Source organism: Elephas maximus, chromosome 19, assembly GCF_024166365.1.
Source record: "Elephas maximus indicus isolate mEleMax1 chromosome 19, mEleMax1 primary haplotype, whole genome shotgun sequence".
Lineage (NCBI taxonomy): Eukaryota > Metazoa > Chordata > Mammalia > Proboscidea > Elephantidae > Elephas > Elephas maximus.
The window spans coordinates 10,841,843-10,862,207 of NC_064837.1; the positions used below are offsets into that span (position 1 = coordinate 10,841,843).

Sequence of the window (20,365 nt, forward strand, 5' to 3'; positions counted from 1 at the left end):
CAACCCCTGAATTGGATGTCCTCAAAGGGCCCTTCCATTGGTGGCATCTGTGAGATGCTGTTGTTAGTTAGCTAGAAGATCTTACCACGTGACCCTTGCTATGGTCTTCAATGGATCCCTGGGTAGTACAGTTTGCACTCATCTACTAACCTAAAGGTTCACGGTTCAAGCCCTCCCAGCAGAAGAAAGGCCTGGTGATCTTCTTCCATAAAGATTATAGCCAAGAAACCCCTACGGAAGAGTTCTACTCTGTAATACATGGGGTCCTCATGAGTCAGAATTAACTCAAGAGCAGTGGGTTTGGTTTTTAGGTTTGGATAAGATCGTCACCATGAAGCCTTCCCTGCCACCTTAATTGCTCTTTCCCCTTGGATAGTCCTTGAATGATGGGCCTCTTGGCCCCGTGGCTCCTGTATAAACACACTGCCGTCAGCACACTTCTTACACCATCTGCATTTGGTGTGTTTCTCAGTTGGTCCACTAGACACAAGATCCCTGATGATGGAGCCCGTGCTTTGCTCACCCCGGTACCCCCAGCACCTAACTAAATGTTGGGCCTATAGTACCCCTGTAGTAGGCACTTAAAAGAAAATGTTTATTTAATGAATAGCCTTTTGATGAGAAAAGACCCTCATTTGGATAAGTATGTTCTTGTACATTTGCTTTATGGATTTCTATTGGATTCTAATATGGACAGAGAACATAGGCTGCATGAGTTCAATTATTTTAAATTTGTTGAGGTTTGTTTTATGACCAAGGATATGGTCTACCTTGGTGAATGTTCTATAGATGCTTGAAAACAATATGTGTTCTGCTATTTTTGAGGGGAGTGTCCTAGAAATGTCTAATACAGCCTGTGGGTTGATGGTGTCATTCGGTTCTGTATCCTTGCTGATTTTCTGTCCAGAAGTTCTATCTATTGCCGAGAGATGTCGTTGTTAGCTGCCATCAAGTCAGCCCCTGACACATGGCGACCCCACGCACAACACAACGGCTGCCTGGTGCTGCGCCAGCCCCACCATTCGTGGCTGATTGGATTACTGTGATTAATAGGTTCTCGTTAGCTGATTTTCCAAAGTAGATCACCAGGTCTTTCCTTCTTAGTCCGGAAGCGTCACTGAAACCTGTTCAGCGTCATAGCGACACATGAGGTACACTGTCTGGGAATCGCACCCAGGTTTCCCATATGGAAGGCGAGAATTCTGCCACGGAACTACCTCTGCCCTCGCTGAGAGATACATATTTAATAGTTTCGTCTATTTTTTTTAAATCATATTAGGTAATAGTCACACATTATACAAATGAGGTACCAAGAAATACATTTAGGAGCAAAATGGCATTTTCAGAGAAACAGGGCCTTGTTCCTGTCATGACCAATATCAGTGGTTTTGCAGTTTTTGTTTTTCAAACTGTATCTGATTGACCCACTCTGGAAATAAATGCAAAGCAGAAAAAAGAAAGTCCAAGTATTTAGAAGTAACTTGAGAAGCTGGGTGTGTGTGACCTTAAATAAATGTCCAGCCTGAATCGGCTACTGACCACAGTGACTGAAGGACCTAGCTGCTCCATTTCTCAGGTCCAAGGCAAGTAAAAAAAAAAAAGCGCAGCCACAGCCCACAGCATGGCCTGGTCCCCTGGAACCCGAAGGAGCCCAGTGAATATCACTGAATAGTGGCAAGGAGCCCAGAGCTCAGTTGCTTACTAAGGAAACCAAGCAGACAAAGACAGGGATATTTAATGCTCCCCTCAAACCCACACAACGCAGCCAAGTTTGGGAATTGTTCTTCTTGTCCCTATTGTGTCTACAGTAAGAGTACCAGCTGAGTTTCAGCCCTGCCTGTGTTTCATCGCTTCCAGGAGGAAGCTTCTCACTTTTACACATTTCTGGAATTGGGGTGATTGTCTTACAGTCAATGGTATTACAATCCTCACAGGCTATTCTTTTTCATTTTAATATCTCTGAAATCAGGAAGCATCTTTACCTTGGTGAAATATGGAAGTAAGGCTCAATTGATGTTTGTTAAGTGAAAAAGAAAAGGCCTGGTGCCAACTTGCTTGACACAAGATAAATGCTGAGCTGATGTTAGGTGGCATTGTATCGGATCTTATGTACAACAGAACAAAACACTGCCCGGTCCTGCACTATTCTCACAATTGTCAAACTTGAGCCCATCGTTGTAGCCACAATGTCAATCCATCCCATCGAGGGTCTTCCTCTTTTTCACTGACACTCTACCAAGCATGATGGACTTCTCCAGGGACTGGTCCTTCCTGATAACATGTCCAAAGTACGCGAGATAAAGTCTCGCCACCTTTTCTTCTAAGGAACATTCTGGTTGTACTTCTTCTGAGACAGATTTGTACGTTTTTCTGGCAGTCCATGGTATAGTCAATATTCTTCACCAACACCATAGTTCAAAGGCATCAATTCTTCTTCAGTCTTCCCTATTCATTGTCCAGCTTTTGCAGGCATATGAGGCGATTAAAAACACCATGGCTTGAGTCAGGAGCACCTTAGTTCTTAAAGTGACATCTTTGCTTTTTAACACCTTAAAGAGGCCTTTTGCAGCAATTTTGCCCAATGCAGTGGATCACTGGATTTCTCAATTGCTGTTTCTGGTTGATTGTGGATCCAAGTAAAATGAAATCCTTGACAACTTCAGTATTTTCTCGGTTTATCATGATGATGCTTATTGGTCCAGCTGTGAGAATTTTTCTTTTCTTTATCTTGAGGGGAGCCTCGATGGCACAGTGGTTAAGAGCTCAGCTACTAACCAAAAGGTCAGCTGTTTGAATCCACCAGCCGCTTCTTGGAAACCCTATGGGGCAGTTCTGCTCTGTCCTATTGGGTTGCTATGAGTCAGAACTAAATGGCAACGCGTTTGGTTTGGTTTTGCGTTTTGTATTTTGTTTTTTATGTTGAGGTGCAGTCCATACTGAAGGCTGTAGTCTTAGATCTTTATCAATAAGTGCTTTAAGTCCTCTGCGCTTTCAGCAAGCAAGGCTGTGTCATCTGCATAATGCAGGTTGTTAATGAGTCTTCCTCCAATCCTGATGCCCCATTTTTCTTCAAATAGTCCAGCTTCTTGGATTGTTTGCTCGGGATATAGATTGAATAAGTATAGTGAAAGGATACAACCCTGACACACATCTTTCCTGATTTTAACCCACATAGTATCCCCTCATTCTGTTCAAACAGCTTCCTCTTGCTCTATGTACAGATTCCACGTGAGCACAATTAAGCGTTCTCGAATTCCCATTCTTCATAATGAGCTGATAAAGAAATAAAAATAAGAACACCTGGGCATACCCAAGTCCTGGCTTCAGCAGAAATGACCCATTTGGGAGCGCTGACTCTGGGCTTACTGTTCCCAGGAAATGAGCGTACCCCTGAGCTCCAGCCTCCCTGTCCCACTCGGAAAAAGTGTCAGCAGCATAGAAGATGGAAATAGCATGGTGGGAGCACTCCTGGCTGTCTCTCCTACGGAGACTGAGGTCAGAGGTTTGGTCTGGTTCCTGGCCACAGGCCCCCTCAGCTACCCAGTGTCCTTATCATAAGATGGAGGGAGCATGTGGGTAGACAGTGATAGACCCCAACATGCTCCTTTCTCAGCAGTGGGGAGGTTGCCAAGGAGCAGGCCTCTTGGTTAGTAGCCAAGTATTTAACCATTTGTGCTAAGAACTTCTTATTACACAAACTTGCAAAGTCAAGTATTACAGCACTGTATTAGACACACTGTTCTGAATCTTTTTTGAATCTTACTATATCATGAACTTCTTCCTCGTCAGAAGATCCACTTCTGCAACATTGTTTTTTAAGGGCTTAGAGATATTCCCCATAAAGATAACTTACTTAACCAATCTCCTGTTGTAGGGGACATTTACAGTGATCTCCAAATTTTTTACTGCTACAAATGCAGCCAAGATAAACAATATTATAACTATGTCCATGAAGACATTCTTAATTATCTGCTTAGAATAAAAGCCCATAGATGAAATCACTGGGTCAAAGTCCTCACTTAGTTTTAAGGACACTGTCAAATTCTTCTTCCAAGAAACTCCAGCAATTTACATTGCCACCAACAGTGAGTGTAAAACCAGCCCCTTTTCTCATAACCTTACCAAGACTATTGCCATTTTTGCCTTTAATTTTTTGATCACTTAAAATTAGTGCTATAAACAGAAAACTCTAAAGAATCCTCAAGAAAACTACTGAAACTAATAGGACAGTTTAGCAGAGTATCAGGATACAAGATAAACATACAAAAATAAGTTGGGGTGGAGACAAGATGGCGGAATAGACAGACACTTCCTGCGAGCCCTCTTTACAACAAAGACCCGAAAAATACAAGTAAAATGAGTATATTTATGACAAGCTAGGAGTCCTGAGCATCAAAGGCAAGCTTAGAAAACAAACTGAGTGTTAGGGGCAGAAAGAGACTGTTCAGAAGCGGAGAGGAGTTACCAGACCTGAATCGCGGGGAGCCCTCAGGCACCATTCCCGGAGCGTGGCGGTGGGCTGGTACTAGCGTTCACCAGTAGTTTCCTCAGGGAGAAGCAGCCAGCCACACAGCCTACTCATACCTCCAGAACCAGAGAAGAATGTGCTCTCGGCAAAAGCATATACTTGCCTATATTTTACTGCACCCCCCGCACACTCCCAAGGCAGCTTCAGCAGCTGTTCATTTCCCTGGGCCTGAGATAGGCCCTGTAGAGAGCCTAGGGCCATGATCCCGGCCTTGGAGAAGGAAAAAAGGTTGCAATTGTGGGAATAGATAATTTGCCAACTCCACTAACCGGGGGAGCTCAGGGCAGAAGTGACTCCTGTCTAGCCATACGTGGTCCATGGACTTTGAGTACCTTTCCCCTCTGCATGGACCTGTGTGGGCCTATTTCAGGAGAATAGGCCCTTGTTGGCAGACTCCAACTGTTTCAGCTATGCGGCAGAGAGTTGGGTGTTTGATCTTTGAGTTTGCTTTGCCTATTAAACAGGGTACACACCTACCCACATCAGGGCCCTAAGGACTGGTAGCTCCACTCAGGTCCCCCAGCAACCTGCGACAGGGATCCAAGGATAACTGGTACCTCCCAGTCCTTACAACCAAAAACACTGGCTGCCCATGGTCCATCTGCAGAACCCACCCACCTGCACGCTCTAGGCATCACAGAGATGTTTTCCTCAGAGACCCATGGGGGACAATTCTCAGCCCCCTTCCTAGTTCAGGGTGTGATCCCCTCCTGCAACCAGATACCAGTACCTACACCAATCACCCCTGTCCCTCTAAGACTGTAGGACAGAGCCTGTACCACACACTTGATGATCAGCTACCTGGAAACCTGAGCTGAATTCATACAAGAAAACTGAATGTGACTCCTACACTGATATACCTGATAACAGCTCTAGCCATCTGGGTACAGGACGTCAGAGCTCCAAAGGTGAAAATAATCAGGTCAGCTCACTCAGGCAACCCATTTGGGCATATCAAAACAAAACAAAGCAAGAAGCTATGACACAGTAAGCAAACATAAAATAAACTAATACAATAACTTATAGATGGCTCAGAGACAACAGTCAATATCAAGTCACAGAAAGAAACAGATCATGATCACCTTAACAAGCTCTCAAATCAAAGAATCAAGGGATCTTTTAGATGAAAGTGCCTTCCTGGAATTATCAGAGCCAGAATACAAAAGATTAATATACAGAACCCTTCGAGACATTGGGAAGGAAATGAGGCAATATGCAGAATGAGCCAAGGAACACACAGATAAAGCAATTGAAGAAATTAGAAAGATTATTCAGGAACATAATGAAAAATTTAATAAGCTGGAAAAATCCATAGACAGACAGCAATCAGAAATTCAGAAGATTAACAATAAAATTACAGAAGCAGACAACTCAGTAGAAAGTCAGAGGAGCAAAATTGAGCAAGTGGACGGCAGAATTTCTGAACCTGAAGCTAAATCACTTGGCACTAACATAAGTGAAGAAAAATCAGATAAAAGTATTTTTAAAAAATGAAGAAAACTTAAGAATCATGTGGGACTCCATTAAGAGAAATAACCTACCAGTGATTGGAGTACCAGAACAGGGAGGGATAACAGAAAATACAGAGAGAATTGTTGAAGATTTATTGGCATAAAACTTTCCTGATATTGTGAAAGATGAGAAGATATCTATCCAAAATACTCATGGAACTCCACATAAGGTAGATGTTAAAAGAAAGTCACCAAGACATATTATAATCAAACTTGCCAAAACCAAAGATACAGAGAGAATTTTAAGAGCAGCGAGGGATAAACGAAAAGTCACCTACAAAGGAGAGCCAATACAAATAAGCTCAGAGTATTCGGCAGAAACCCTGCAGGCAAGAAGGCAATGGGATGACATATTTAAAAAAATTGAAGGAAAAAAATTGCCTGCCAAGAATCACAAAAAAAAAAAAAAAAAAAGAATCATATATCCAGCAAAATTGTCTCTTAAATATGAAGGTGAAATTCACACATTTCCAGATGAACAGTTTAGAGAATTTGTAAAAACCAAACCAAAACTACAAGAAATATTAAAGGGAGTTCTTTGGATAGAAAATCAATCATATCAACCCAAGACTAGAACATTGGGCAGGTGTCAACCAGAACACTGGGCGGAGCAATCAGAAGTCAACCCAGACAGGGAAATCAAAAAAATAAAGCAAAAAAAAAAAAAAAAAAGCTCAAAACAGGGTAATAGCGATGTTATTATGTAAAAGAAGACAACATTAAAACAACAGAGGGATTAAGAAATGTAGTCATAGATCTTCCATATGGAGAGGAAGACAAGGCGATACAAAGAAAGGAAAGTTAGGCTTAAATTTAGAAAAATCGGGGTAAAGAATAAGGTAACCACAAAAGAGACAAACTATCCTACTCATCAAAATAAAATACAAGAAAAAAATAGAGACTCAGCAAAAACAAAATCAACAACAATGAATATGAAGAAAGGACAACATATAAGGAAAATCTACTCAGCACAAAATCAAGTGGGAAAAAGAAACTCAACAACACACAAAAAAAGACATCAAAATGATAGCAGTAAATTCATAAACCAAAAACCAAACCCAGTGCCATCGAGTCAATTCCAACTCATAGCGACCCTATAGGATAGAGTAGAACTGCCCCATAGAGTTTCCAAGGAGCGCTTGGCGGATTTGAACTGCCGACCCTTTGGTTAGCAGCTGTAGCACTTAACCACTACGCCACTGGGGTTTCCGCTAAATTCATACTCATCCATAACTACGCTGAATGTAAATGCACCAATAAAGAGACAGAGAGTGGCAGAATGGATTAAAAAACACAATCTGTCCATATGCTGCCAACAAGAGACACACCTTAGACTCAGAGACACAAACAAACTAAAACTCAAAGGATGGAAAAAATTATACCAGGCAAACAAAAATCAAAAAAGAGTGGGAGTGGCAATATTAATTTCTGGCAAAATAGATTTTAAGTTAAATCCACCACAAAGGATAAGAAAGGACACTATATAATGATTAAAGGGTATACCAAGAAAATATAACCATATTAAATATTTATGCACCCAATGACAGGGCTGCAAGATACATAAAACAAACTCTATCAGCATTGGAAAGTGAGATAGACAGCTCCAAAATAATAGTAGGAGACTTGAACACACCACTCTCAGTGAATGACAGGACAGCCAGAAAGAAGCTCAATAAAGACACAGAAGATCTAAATGCCACAATCAACCAACCTGACCTCATAGACATATACAGAACACTCCACCCAATAGAAATCAAGTATACTTTCTTTTCTAGTGCACATGGAACATTCTCTAGAATAGAGTACATATTAGGTCATAAAGCAAGCCTTAGCAGAATATAACACATTGAAATATTACAAAGCATCTTCTCTGACCGTAAGGCCATAAAAGTGGAAATCAATAACAGAAAAAGCAGGGAAAAGAAATCAAACACTTGGAAACTGAACAATACCCTGTTCAAAAAAGACTGCATTATAGAAGACATTAAGGATAGAAATAAAGAAATTCATAGAATCCAATGAGAATGAAAACACTTCCTATCAGAACCGTTGGGACACAGAGAAAGCAGTGCTCAGAGGTCAATTTATATCAATAAATGCACATATCCAAAAAGAAGAAAGGGCCAAAATCAAAGAATTATCCCTACAACTTGAACAAATAGAAAGAGAGCAACAAAGAAACCCTCACATACCAGAAGAAAACAAATAATAAAAATTAGAGCAGAACTAAGTGAAATAGAAAACAGAAAAACAATTGAAAGAATTAACAAGACCAAAAGCTGGTTCTCTGAAAAAATCAACAAAATTGATAAACCACTGGCCAAACTGAAAAAAGAAAAACAAGAGAAGAAGCAAATAACCCAAATAGGAAATGAGATGGGCGATATTACAACAGACCCAACTGTATTAAAAAAAATCATATCAGATTACTACGAAAAACTGTACTCTAACAAATTTGAAAACCTAAAAGAAACAGATGAATTCCTAGAAACACACTACCTACCTAAACTAACACAAACAGAGGTAGAACAACTAAATAGACCCATAACGAAAGAAGAGATTGAAAAGGTAATCAAAAAACTCCCAACAAAAAAAAGGCCTGGTCCGGAAGGCTTCACTGCAGAATTCTACCAAATTTTCAGAGAAGAGTTAACAGCACTACTATTAAAGGTATTTCAGAGCATAGAAAAGGATGGAATACTCCCAAACTCATTCCATGAAGCCGCCATATCACTGATACCAAAACCAGGTAAAGACACCACAAGGAAAGAAAATTACAGACCTATATCTCTCATGATCTTAGATGCAAAAATCCTCAACAAAATTCTAGCCAGGAGAAATCAACAACATATCAAAAAAATAATTCACCATGACCAAGTTGGATTCATAGCAGGTATGCAGGGATAGTTTAACACTAGAAAAACGATTAATGCAATCCATCCTATAAATAAAACAAAAGACAAGAATCAGATGATTTTATCAATTGGTGCAGAAAAGGCATTTGACAAGTCAACACCCATTCATGATAAAAACTCTCAGTAAAACAGGAATAGAAGGAAAATTCCTCAACATAATAAAGGGCATTTATACAAAGCCAACAGCCAACATCATCCTAAATGGAGAGAGCCTGAAAGTATTCCCCTTGAGATCAGGAACCAGACAAGGGTGCCCTTTATCACCACTCTTACTCAACATTGTGCTGAAGGTCCTAGCCAGAGCAATTACGCTAGACAAAGAAATAAAGGGTATCCATATTGGCAAGGAAGAAGTCAAAGTATCTCTATTTGCAGATGACATGATCTTATACACAGAAAACACTAAGGAATCCTCCAGAAAACTACTGAAACTACTAGAAGAGTTCAGCAGAGTATCAGGATACATGATAAACATACAAAAATCAGTTGGATTCCTCTACACCAACAAAAAGAACATCGAAGAGGAAATCACCAAAATAATACCATTTACAGTAGCCCCCAAGAAGATAAAATACTCAGGAATAAATCTTACCAGAGATGTAAAAGTCTTATACAAAGAAAACTACAAAACACTTCTTCAAGAAAACAAAAGAGACCTATATAAGTGGAAAACATACCTTGCTCATGGATAGGAAGACCTAACATTATAAAAATGTCTATTCTACCAAAAGGAATCTATAGATTTAATGCAATTCCGATCCTAATTCCAACAACATTCTTTAATGAGATGGAGAAACAAATCACCAACTTCATATGGAAGGGAAAGTTGCCCCGATTAAGTAAAGCATTACTGAAAAAGAAGACAAAGTGGGAGGCCTTACTCTACCCGATTTTAGAACCTATTATACTGCCACAGTAGTCAAAACAGCCTGGTACTGGTACAACAACAGATACATAGACCAATGGAACAAAATTGGGAATCCAGACATAAATCCATCAACATATGATCAGTCCATATTTGACAAAGGCCCCAAAACAGTTAAATGGGGAAAAGAGAGTCTTTTTAATAAATGATGCTGGCATAACTGGATATCCATCTGCAAAAAAAATGAAACAAGACCCATATCTCACTCCACGCACAAAAATGAGCACAAAGTGGATCAAAGACCTAAATATAAAATCTAAAACGATAAAGATCATAGAAGAAAAAATAGGGACAATGTTAGGAGCCCTAATACATGACATAAACCGTAAACAAAACATTACTAACAATGCAAAAGAAAAACTAGATAACTGGGAGCTCCTAAAAATCAAACACCTATGCTCATCCAAAGAATTCACCAAAAGGGTAAGAAGACTACCTACAGACTGGGAAAAAGTTTTTAGCTATGACATTTCTGATCAGTGTCTGATCTCTAAAATCTACATGATACTGCAAAAACTCAACTACAAAAAGACAAATAACCCAATTAAAAAAAGGGCAAAGGATATGAACAGACACGTCACTAAAGAAGACATTCAGGTAGCTAACAGATATATGAGGAAATGCTCACGATCATTAGCCATTAGAGAAATGCAAATCAAAACTACAATGAGATACCATCTCACTCCAACAAGGCTGGCATTAATCCAAAAACACAAAATAATAAATGTCAGACAGGCTGTGGAGAGATTGGAGCACTTCTACACTGCTGGTAGGAATGTCAAATGGTACAACCACTTTGGAAATCGATTTGGCACTTCCTTAAAAATTTAGAAGTAGGACTACCATAGATTCCAGCAATCCTATTTCTTGGAATATATCCTAGAGAAATAAGAGCCTTTACACGAACAGATATATGCACACCCATGTTTATTGCAGCACTGTTTACAATAGCAAAAACATGGAAGCAACCAAGGTGCCCATCAATGGATGAATGGATAAATAAATTATGGTATATTCACACAATGGAATACTACGCATCAATAAAGAACAGTGAGGAATCTGTGAAACATTTCATAACATGGAGGAACCTGGAAGGCATTATGCTGAGTGAAATTACTCAGTTGCAAAAGGACAAATATTGTATAAGACCACTATTATAAGAACTTGAGAAATAGTTTAAACTGAGAAGAAAATATTCTTTTGTGGTTACGAGAGGGGGGAGGGAGGGAGGGTGGGAGAGGGGTACTCACTAATTAGATAGTAGATAGGAACTACTTTAGGTGAAGGGAAAGACAGCACACCACACAGGGAAGGTCAGCACAATTGGACTAAACCAAAAGCAAAGAAGTTTCCTGAATAAACTGAATGCTTCGAAGGCCAGCATAGCAGGGGCAGCAGTGTGGGGACCATGGTTTTGGGGGACATCTAAGTCAATTGGCATAATAAAATCTATTAACAAAACATTCTGCATCCCACTTTGAAGAGTGGCATCTGGGGTCTTAAACACTAGCAAGCAGCCATCTAAGATGCATCAATTGGTCTCAACCCACCTGGATCAAAGGAGAATGAAGAACATCAAGGACACAAGGTGATTATGAGCCCAAGAGACAGAAAGAGCCACATGAACCAGCGACTACATCATCCTGAGACCAGAAGAACTAGATGATGCCCGACTACAACCGATGACTGCCCTGACAGGTAACACAACAGAGAACCCCTGAGGGAGCAGGAGAGCAGTGGGATGCAGACCCCAAACTCTCGTAAGACCAGACAATGGTCTGACGGAGACTGGAAGGACCCCAGTGGTCATGGCCCCCAGACCTGTTGGCCCAGGACAGGAACCATTCCCGAAGCCAACTCTTCAGACATGGACTGGACTGGACAATGGGTTGGAGAGGGATGCTGGTGAGGAGTGAGCTTCTTGGATCAGGTGGACACTTGACACTATGTTGGCATCTCCTGCCTGGAGGGGAGATGAGAGGGTGGAGGGGGTTAGAAGGTGGCGAAAAGGACACGAAAAGAGAGAGTGGAGGGAGAGAGCAGGCTGTCTCATTAGGTGGAGAGTAACTGGGAGTGTATAGCAAGGTGTATATGGGTTTTTGTGTGAGAGACTGACGTGATTTGTAAACTTTCACTTAAAGCGCAATAAAAATTATTTTAAAAAAGCTAGAAATAGAACTACCATATGATCCAGCAACCCCACTACTTGGAATATATCCTACAGAAATAAGAGCCTTTACACGAACAGATACATGCACACCCATGTCCATTGTTTACAACAGCAAAAAGATGGAAGCAACCAAGGTGCCCATCAATGGATGAATGGATAAATAAATTATGGTATATTCACACAATGGAATGCTACCCATTGATAAACAACAGTGATGAATCTGTGAAACATTTCATAACATGGAGGAATCTGGAAGGCATTATGCTGAGTGAAATTAGTGAGTTGCAAAAGGACAAATATTGTGTAAGACCACTTTTATCAGAACGTGAGGAATAGTTTAAACAGAGAAGAAAATATCCTTTGATGGTTACGAGAGGAGGGAGGGAGCAAAGGTGGGAGAGGGGTATTCACTAATAAAATAGTAGATAAGAACTACTTTAGGTGACAGGAAAGACAACACACAATACAGGAGAGGTCAGCACAACTGGCCTAAACCAAAAGCAAAGAAGTTTCCTGAATAAAGTGAATGCTTCGAAGGGCAGCATAGCAGGCACGGGGGTTTGGGGACCATGGTTTCAGGGGACATCTAAGTCAACTGGCATAATAAAATCTATTAAAAAAACATTCTACATCCCACTTTGGAGAGTGGCATCTGGGGTCTTAAACACTAGCAAGAGGCCATCCAAGATGCATCATATGGTCTCAAGCCACCTGGATCAAAGGAGAATGAAGAACACCAAATACACAAGATAATTATGAGCCCAAGAGACAGAAAGGGCCACATAAACCAGAGACTACATCAGCCCGAGACCAGAAGAACTAGATGGTGCCCGGCTACAAACAATAACTGCCCTGACAGGCAACACAGCAGAGAACCCCTGAGGGAGCAGGACAGCAGTGGGGTGCAGACCCCAAATTCTCGTAAAAAGATCAGACTTAATGGTCTGACTGAGATTAGAAGGACCCCGGTGGTCATGGCCCCCAGGCCTTCTGTTGGCCCAGGACAGGAACCATTCCCGAAGCCAACTCTTCAGACATGGACTGGACTGGACAATGGGTTGGAGAGGGATGCTGGTGAGGAGGCAGCTTCTTGCATCAGGTGGACACTTGGGACTATGTTGGCATCTCCTCCCTAGAGGGGAGATGAGAGGGTGGAGGGGGTTAGAAGCTGGCGAAATGGACATGAAAAGAGAGAGTGGAGGGAGGGAGAGGGCTGTCTCATTAGGGGGAGAGCAACTGGAAGTGTGTAGCAACGCGTATATAAGTTTTTGTGTGAGAGACTGACTTGGTTTGTAAACTTTCACTTAAAGCACAATAGAAATTTTTTTTAAAAAGCAAATGAAAAGACAACCCACAGAATGGGAGAAAGTATTTGCAAATCATATATCTGACAACGGACTTATATCCAGAATATATAAAGAACTCTTACCACTAGACAATAAAAAAGTAAATAATGCAATTAAATAATTAACAAAGGATCTGAATATTTTTCCAAAGAACATATACAAATAAGCAATAAGCACATGGAAAGACGCTCAACATTATTAGCCGTTGTTGTTGTCAGGTGCCGTCGAGTCGGTTCCCACTCATAGTGTCCCTATGAAAAACAGAACGAAACACTGCCCGGTCCTGCACCATCCTCATAATCGTTGCTATGTATGAGCCCACTGTTGCAGCCACTGTGTCAATCCATCTTGTTGAGGGTTCTCTCCTTTTCCGCTGACCTTCTACTTTACCATCAGCCACTGAACCTGTTGCCGTCAAGTCAATTCTGACTCACAGCGGCCCTATGGGACAGACTAGAACCACCCCTTGGGCTTCTGGGGACAGGCTGGTGGATTCGAGCTGCCGACCTTTCGGTTGGCAGCTGAGCCCTTAGCCACTGTGCCACAAGGGCTCCCCGTTAGCCATTAGGTTAATATAAATCAAAACCACATTGAGATGCCACTTCCCATCCATGAGGAAGACTAAAATAAAAAGATAATAACAAGTGGAACCAACGATACGGAGAAACTGTAACTCTTATGTTGTTGGTGAGAACGTAAAATGGTGCAACAGTTTTAGAAAACAGTTTGGCAGTTCCTCAGAATGTTAAACATAGACTTACCCACGACCTAGGACTTCCACCTCTAGGTATATACCAAGAGAAATGAAAACATATGGCCACACAAAAACATGTATACGAATGTTCACAGCAGCATTTTCTTAATAGCCAAAAAGTACAAACAACCCATATATCCTTCAACTTATAAAATGTGGTAAATCTATACAACAGAATATTATTTGGTAATAAAAAGAAATGAAGTAACAATACTTGCTACCACAAGGATGAAACCTTGAAAACATTATAAATCACACACACGCAAACACACACATATCATATGATACCATTTATATAAAATGTCCAGAATAGGCAAGTCCATAGAGACAGAAAGTAGATCAGTGACTGCGCAGGGCTGGGGAGAGTGGAAACCCTGGTGGTGTAGTGGTTGGGAGCTACGACTGCTGACCAGGGGGTCGGCAGTTCGAATCCGCCAGGCGCTCCTTGGAGGCTCGGCGGGGCGGTTCTACTCTGTCCTATAGGGTGGCTGTGAGTTGGAATTGATTTGACTGCAACAGGTTTAGGGCTGGGGAGTGACTGCCAATGGATAAGGGATTTCTTTAGGGGATGATAAAAATGATCTAAAGTCAAATTGTGGTAATAATTGCACAACTTTGTGAATATATAAAAAACTATTAAATTGTAGACTTTAAATGGGTGGATTTATTGTATGTGAATTATATCTTAATAAAGCTGTTTTTAAAAATGGGCAAAAAAAAAAAAAAAAATCAGTTGGATTCCTCTACACCAACAAAGAGAACATCTAAAACGAAATCTCCAAATCAATACAATTACTATAGCCCCCAAGAAGATGAAATACTTAGGAATAAATCTAACCAGAGACGTAAAAGGTCTATACAAAGAAAACTGCAAGACATTACTGCAAGAAACCAAAAGAGACTTACGTAAGTGAGAAAACATACCTTGCTCGTGGATAGGAAGACTCAACATTGTAAAAATGTCTATTCTACTCAAAGCAACCTGTAGATACAATGCAATCCTGATTCAAATACCAATAGCATTTTTTAATGAGATGGAGAAACAAGTCACCAACTTCCTATGGAAGGGAAAGAAAGAGGCCCTGGATAAGTAAAGCATTACTGAAAAAGAACAAAGTGGGAGGCCTCACACTACCTGATTTTAGAGTACAGTATACCGCCACAATAGTCAAAACAGTCTGGTCCTGGTACAACAGATACGTAGACCAATGGAACAGAATTGAGAATCCAGACATAAATCCATCCACATATGAGCAGCTGACATTTGACAAAGGCCCAAAGTCTGTTAAATGGGGAAACGACAGTCTATTTCACAAATGGTGCTGGCATAACTGATATCCACCTGCAAAAAAATGAAACAAGACTCATACCATGCACAAAAACTAACTCAAAATGGATCAAAGTCCTAAATATAAAATCTAAAATGATAAAGATCGTAGAAGAAAACACAGGGACAATGCTAGGAGCCCTAATACATGGCATAAACGGCATACGAACCATAACAATGCACAAACAGCAGAAGAGAAACTAGATAACTGGGAGCTCCTAAAAATCAAGAACTTATGTTCATCCAAAGACTTCACCAAAAGACTGAAAAGATCACCTACAGACTGGGAAAAAGTTTTTGGCTATGACAAATCTGATCAGCACCTGATCTCTAAAATCTACATGATACTGCAAAAACTCAACTACAAAAAGACAAATAACCCAATTAAAAAATGGGCAAAGGATATGAACAGACACCTCATTAAAGAAGAGATTCAGGCAGCTAACAAATACATGAGGAAATGCTCTCGATCATTAGCCATTGGAGAAATGCAAATCAAAACTACAGTGAGATTCCATCTCACCCCAAGAAGGCTGGCGTTAATCCAAAAAACACAAAATAATAAATGTTGGAGAGGTTGCAGAGACTGGAGCACTTGTACACTGCTAGTGGGAATGTAAAATGGTACAACCACTTTGGAAATGGATTTGGCGCTTCCTTAAAAAGCTAGAAATAGAACTACCATACGATCCAGCAATCCCACTCCTCGGAATATATCCTAGAGAAAGAAGAGCCATCACATGAATAGATATATGCACACCCATGTTCATTGCAGCACTGTTCACAACAAAAAGATGGAAACAACCAAGGTGCCCATCAACAGATGAATGGATAAACAAATTATGGTATATTCACAATGCAATGATCAAGAACAATGATGAATCCATGCAATATCTCATAACATGGAGGAATCTGGAAGGCATTATGCTGAGTGAAGTTAGTCAGGTGCAAAAGGGCAAATATTGTATGAGATCACTATTATAAGAACTCAAGAAAAAGTTTAAACAAAGAAGAAAATATTCTTTGATGGTTAAGAGGGTGGGGAGGGAGGAAGAGGGGTAGTCATGAATCAGATAGTAGATAAGAGCTATTTTAGGTGAAGGGAAAGACAACACACAATACAGGAGAGGTCAGCGCAGCTGGACTAAACCAAAAGCAGAGAAGTTTCCTGAATACAACTGAATGCTTCGAAGGCCAGAGTAGCAGGGATGGGGGTCTGGGGACCGTGGTTTCAGGGGACATCTAGGTCAATTGGCATAACAAAATGTACTAAGAAAACGTTCTGCATCCTACTTTGGGGAGTGGTATCTGGGGTCTTAAACGCTAGCAAGAGGCCACCTAAGATGCATCAATTGGGTCTCAGCCTACCTGGAGCAAAGGAGAATGAAGAGCACCAAAGACAGAAGGTAAATATGAGCCCAAGAGACAGAAAGGCCCACATAAACCAGAGACTGCATCAGCCTGATACCAGAAGAACTAAATGGTGCCCTGCTACAACCAATGACTGCCCTGACAGGGAACACAACAGAGAAACCCTGATGGAGCAGAAGAACAGTGGGATGCAGACCTCAAATTCTCATAAAAAGATCAGACAATGTTCTGACTGAGACTAGAGAGATTCCAGAGGGCATGGTCCCTGGACCCTCTGTTAAGCCAAGACTGGAACCATTCCCAAAGCCAACACTTCAGACAGGGATTGGACTGGACTATAAGACAGAAAATGATACTGGTGAGGAGTGAGCTTCTTGGCTCAAGTAGACACATGAGACTATGTGGGAAGCTCCTGTCTGGAGGGGAGATGAGAAGGCAGAGGGGGACAGCAGCTGGTTGAATGGACATGGGGAATACAGGGTGGAGAGGAGGAGTGTGCTGTCTCTTTAGGGGAAGAGCAGCTAGGAGTACATAGTAAGATGTGTATATGTTTTTGTATGAAAGGCTGACTTGACTTGTAAACTTTCACTTAAAGCACAATAAAAAAAAAAGTGTTGTGTTCTAATTTGCATTTCTTCATTATTAGCATTGAACTCTTATCTTCTTTATGTTAGATCTTTGTGCTTCTCTTATGAAGTATTTACTCATGTCCTTAGCCAATTTCTTTATTGGGGTCTTTATTCTTTCCTTATTGATTAGTAAGAGTTCTTTGTATATCAAATAAATTAACCCTTTTCTGAATGTGTAGTCCCTGGGTTGTTCAAACAATCAATGCACTTGGCTACTAACCGAGAGGCAGGCAGTTCAAATCCACCCAGAGATGACTCAGAAGAAAGGCTTGGAGATCCACTTCAGAAAACCCTATCAAGTATGGCTCTATTCTGAGAAACATGAGGTCACCAATTGTTTTGTTTTTCTTGACATGTGGATTATAAATATCTTTCTCAATTTATTTTGCTCTTAGTTATATTTATGGTTTCTGCTTTAAGAAAATTTTTTAAGGGTAAAACTATAAATCATTTCTGTTACGACTTCTTTCATAGAAGATCTTTCCCCAGCACAAGACTACAGAGTCATCTCTACTTTCTTCAAATTCTTTTATGGTTCTGTTTTTACGTTTGACTATTTAAGACATCTTGTTGCGATGTATCTAGCTTTTTGTCCCTTCCAAATATCTGCAATGGGCTCAAGCTATAACAATGATTGTGAGGTTGATGCAGGACTCGGCAGTATTCCGTTCTGCTGTACTTAGGGTCGCTGTAAGTCAAAACTGACTCAATGGCACCTAACAACAGCAACAAATATTTATCCCACAGCCCAAATACCACTTTTTAAATAACAGATTCTTCTCCCACTGATACAGCGTGCCTACTTTTCATATTCCGAATTCTTATCAAAACTTGGCTCTGTTTTTATCAATATTTCTATCTATTCTTGAACCACTAACACTGCTTTAAATGTTCCTTGCTTTTCTTGCATATGTATCATTTCAAATAAAGTTTGTAAGTTACTCCAAATAAAACTTAGAATTCTTCTGTCGCTTTCCAAGACCTGTCGGGATCTCGATTTACTGCATCAAATCAACTTGGAGACGAGCTGACATCTTTACTGGGTTTTGCCATCCAGAATCATCATGGGCAGTCCTTTTCTCACTAAGCGTCTCCATTTGAGATATCTTCCGTTCTTGATGGTCCTAACAACTCAAGGTGACATCGCTAGCCCAGTGGCTTCTTGACTCAGGATCCCTCATTCAGCAAAGCGGACCACAGTACCCTTCCCTCCAGTTCTCTCAGTTGCACCCACAATACTGTTTTCAGGCTTCTCTGAGACCTCCCTTGCCTAGAGCCCTCTACTTCATTCTTTTTTCTTTGCTCTTCCTGCCTTCACTTCTCCCCCGCTCTGGCTGAGACTACATGGCCCAGCATCTCAACCGCTCTCTCTCCAATACTGCAATTCCCCTGCCCTCAATGCCCACTTATCAAACCCCAACCAACTGTTCTCTCCAACTGGCCCCCTTCTCTCCACCCACACCAGAGTGCTGAGCCCTGCAGGATAAATTCAGCCAGCATGAGATCACGTTGTCCGTTGCACTCATGGTATCCAGCCTCCAGGGGGCACTCTGTGCTGCTCAACTAGCCTTTGGCATCCCCAGTCATTCTGGGTCCACCACATCCTGCTGTAAATAGGGACAGCAACGGGTACATCCTGTAGTAGCTGCTATGAGTGACTACCCAGATCCCTGTACCTGGCCAGTTCACCCAGGTGCTGTGAGTGTTAGCTGCTAATGGCTCACCGATGCCCCTTCCCCAGAAATCTGGCTGTCAAGTCCAAAACCTGTGGGTCAGTGCACATCACCTGGCCCAGGAGTTACATACCCTCTCTACCCTCCCTGAGAGGGCCAGCCCTCAGCAATGCCTGATTGAGACAGGCACACCAAAGGCTAGTCCTCTTGCCCAAAAAGGGAGCCCCGGCGGTACAATGGTTAAGCACTAGGCTGCTAACCAAAAGGTGGGCAGTTGGAGCCCACCAGCCGCTTTGTGGGAGGAAAGACCTGGTGATGTGCTCTATAAGTTCCCCGAGTCTGGATCAACTTGACGGCACACAACAACAACTTGCCTCAAGGTGGGACAGCTCTACAGTTTGGCTTATGCTCCTAAGCCCTTGTCTTAGGTGTCTCTAGAGAAGCAGAAAGAGTATCAGAGAGAGAGATTTACTTCAAGGAACTGGCTGACACGATTGTGGGGGGCTGTCGAGTGCAAAATCTGTAGGTCAGATGACAGGCTGGAGACCCCTACTGGCTTGGGTCCCAAGGTGCACAGGCCAGGTGACAGGAAGAGTGCAGAGTAAAGACAGACAAAGAGTTCTGTCAAAACATCTATTTACAGTCTGGGGGCAGACCACATTCTAAGGGATTTCCTTTTCAACTGATTGATTGATTATGTTAGACTACAGCATGGAACAGCAACTAGACTAGACTGGCACCTTCCCCTGCCCTGTCCTGCTTCCCTCTCCCACTGTCAGAAGAGCATTGGCTCAGTCAATCCCACTCTCCTGAATCCTTGTCCCAGGCTCTGCTTCTAGGGAACCTGACCCGAGCTACTCCCTCATAAGGTTATTGTGAGAATTAAAAGTGCTAATATAAGTAAAGATCTTTCAACTGTTCCTGGACCCTCAAAATATGTTAGCTTTCGTTGTTTTTAAGTATCATTATTATTAATGTTATTACTACCCATCTGTCAGGTTGTCTTACTGTGATGGCTTATGTGTTGAAAACCCTATGGATCACAAGAGAATATCATCTGATATGGTGCCGGAAGATGAGCCCCTACATTGGAAGGTCCTCAAAATACACAGTGGCCACATATGGACTTGATCAAACTAATGACCATGAAGATGGCAAAAGACCAAGCAATATTTTGTTCTGTTGTGCATGGGGTCGCCAGGAGTTGGAACCAACT

At 41.4% G+C, this 20,365-nt stretch overlaps 2 protein-coding genes across 17 annotated transcripts in view; one reads left to right on the forward strand and one right to left on the reverse strand.

Annotated features, from left to right (window-relative positions):
• Positions 1–20,365, reverse strand: part of USP43 (ubiquitin specific peptidase 43) — a 191,584-nt gene that overhangs the window by 9,041 nt on the left and 162,178 nt on the right. The window lies entirely within an intron of this gene.
• Positions 1–20,365, forward strand: part of DHRS7C (dehydrogenase/reductase 7C) — a 37,402-nt gene that overhangs the window by 827 nt on the left and 16,210 nt on the right. The window lies entirely within an intron of this gene.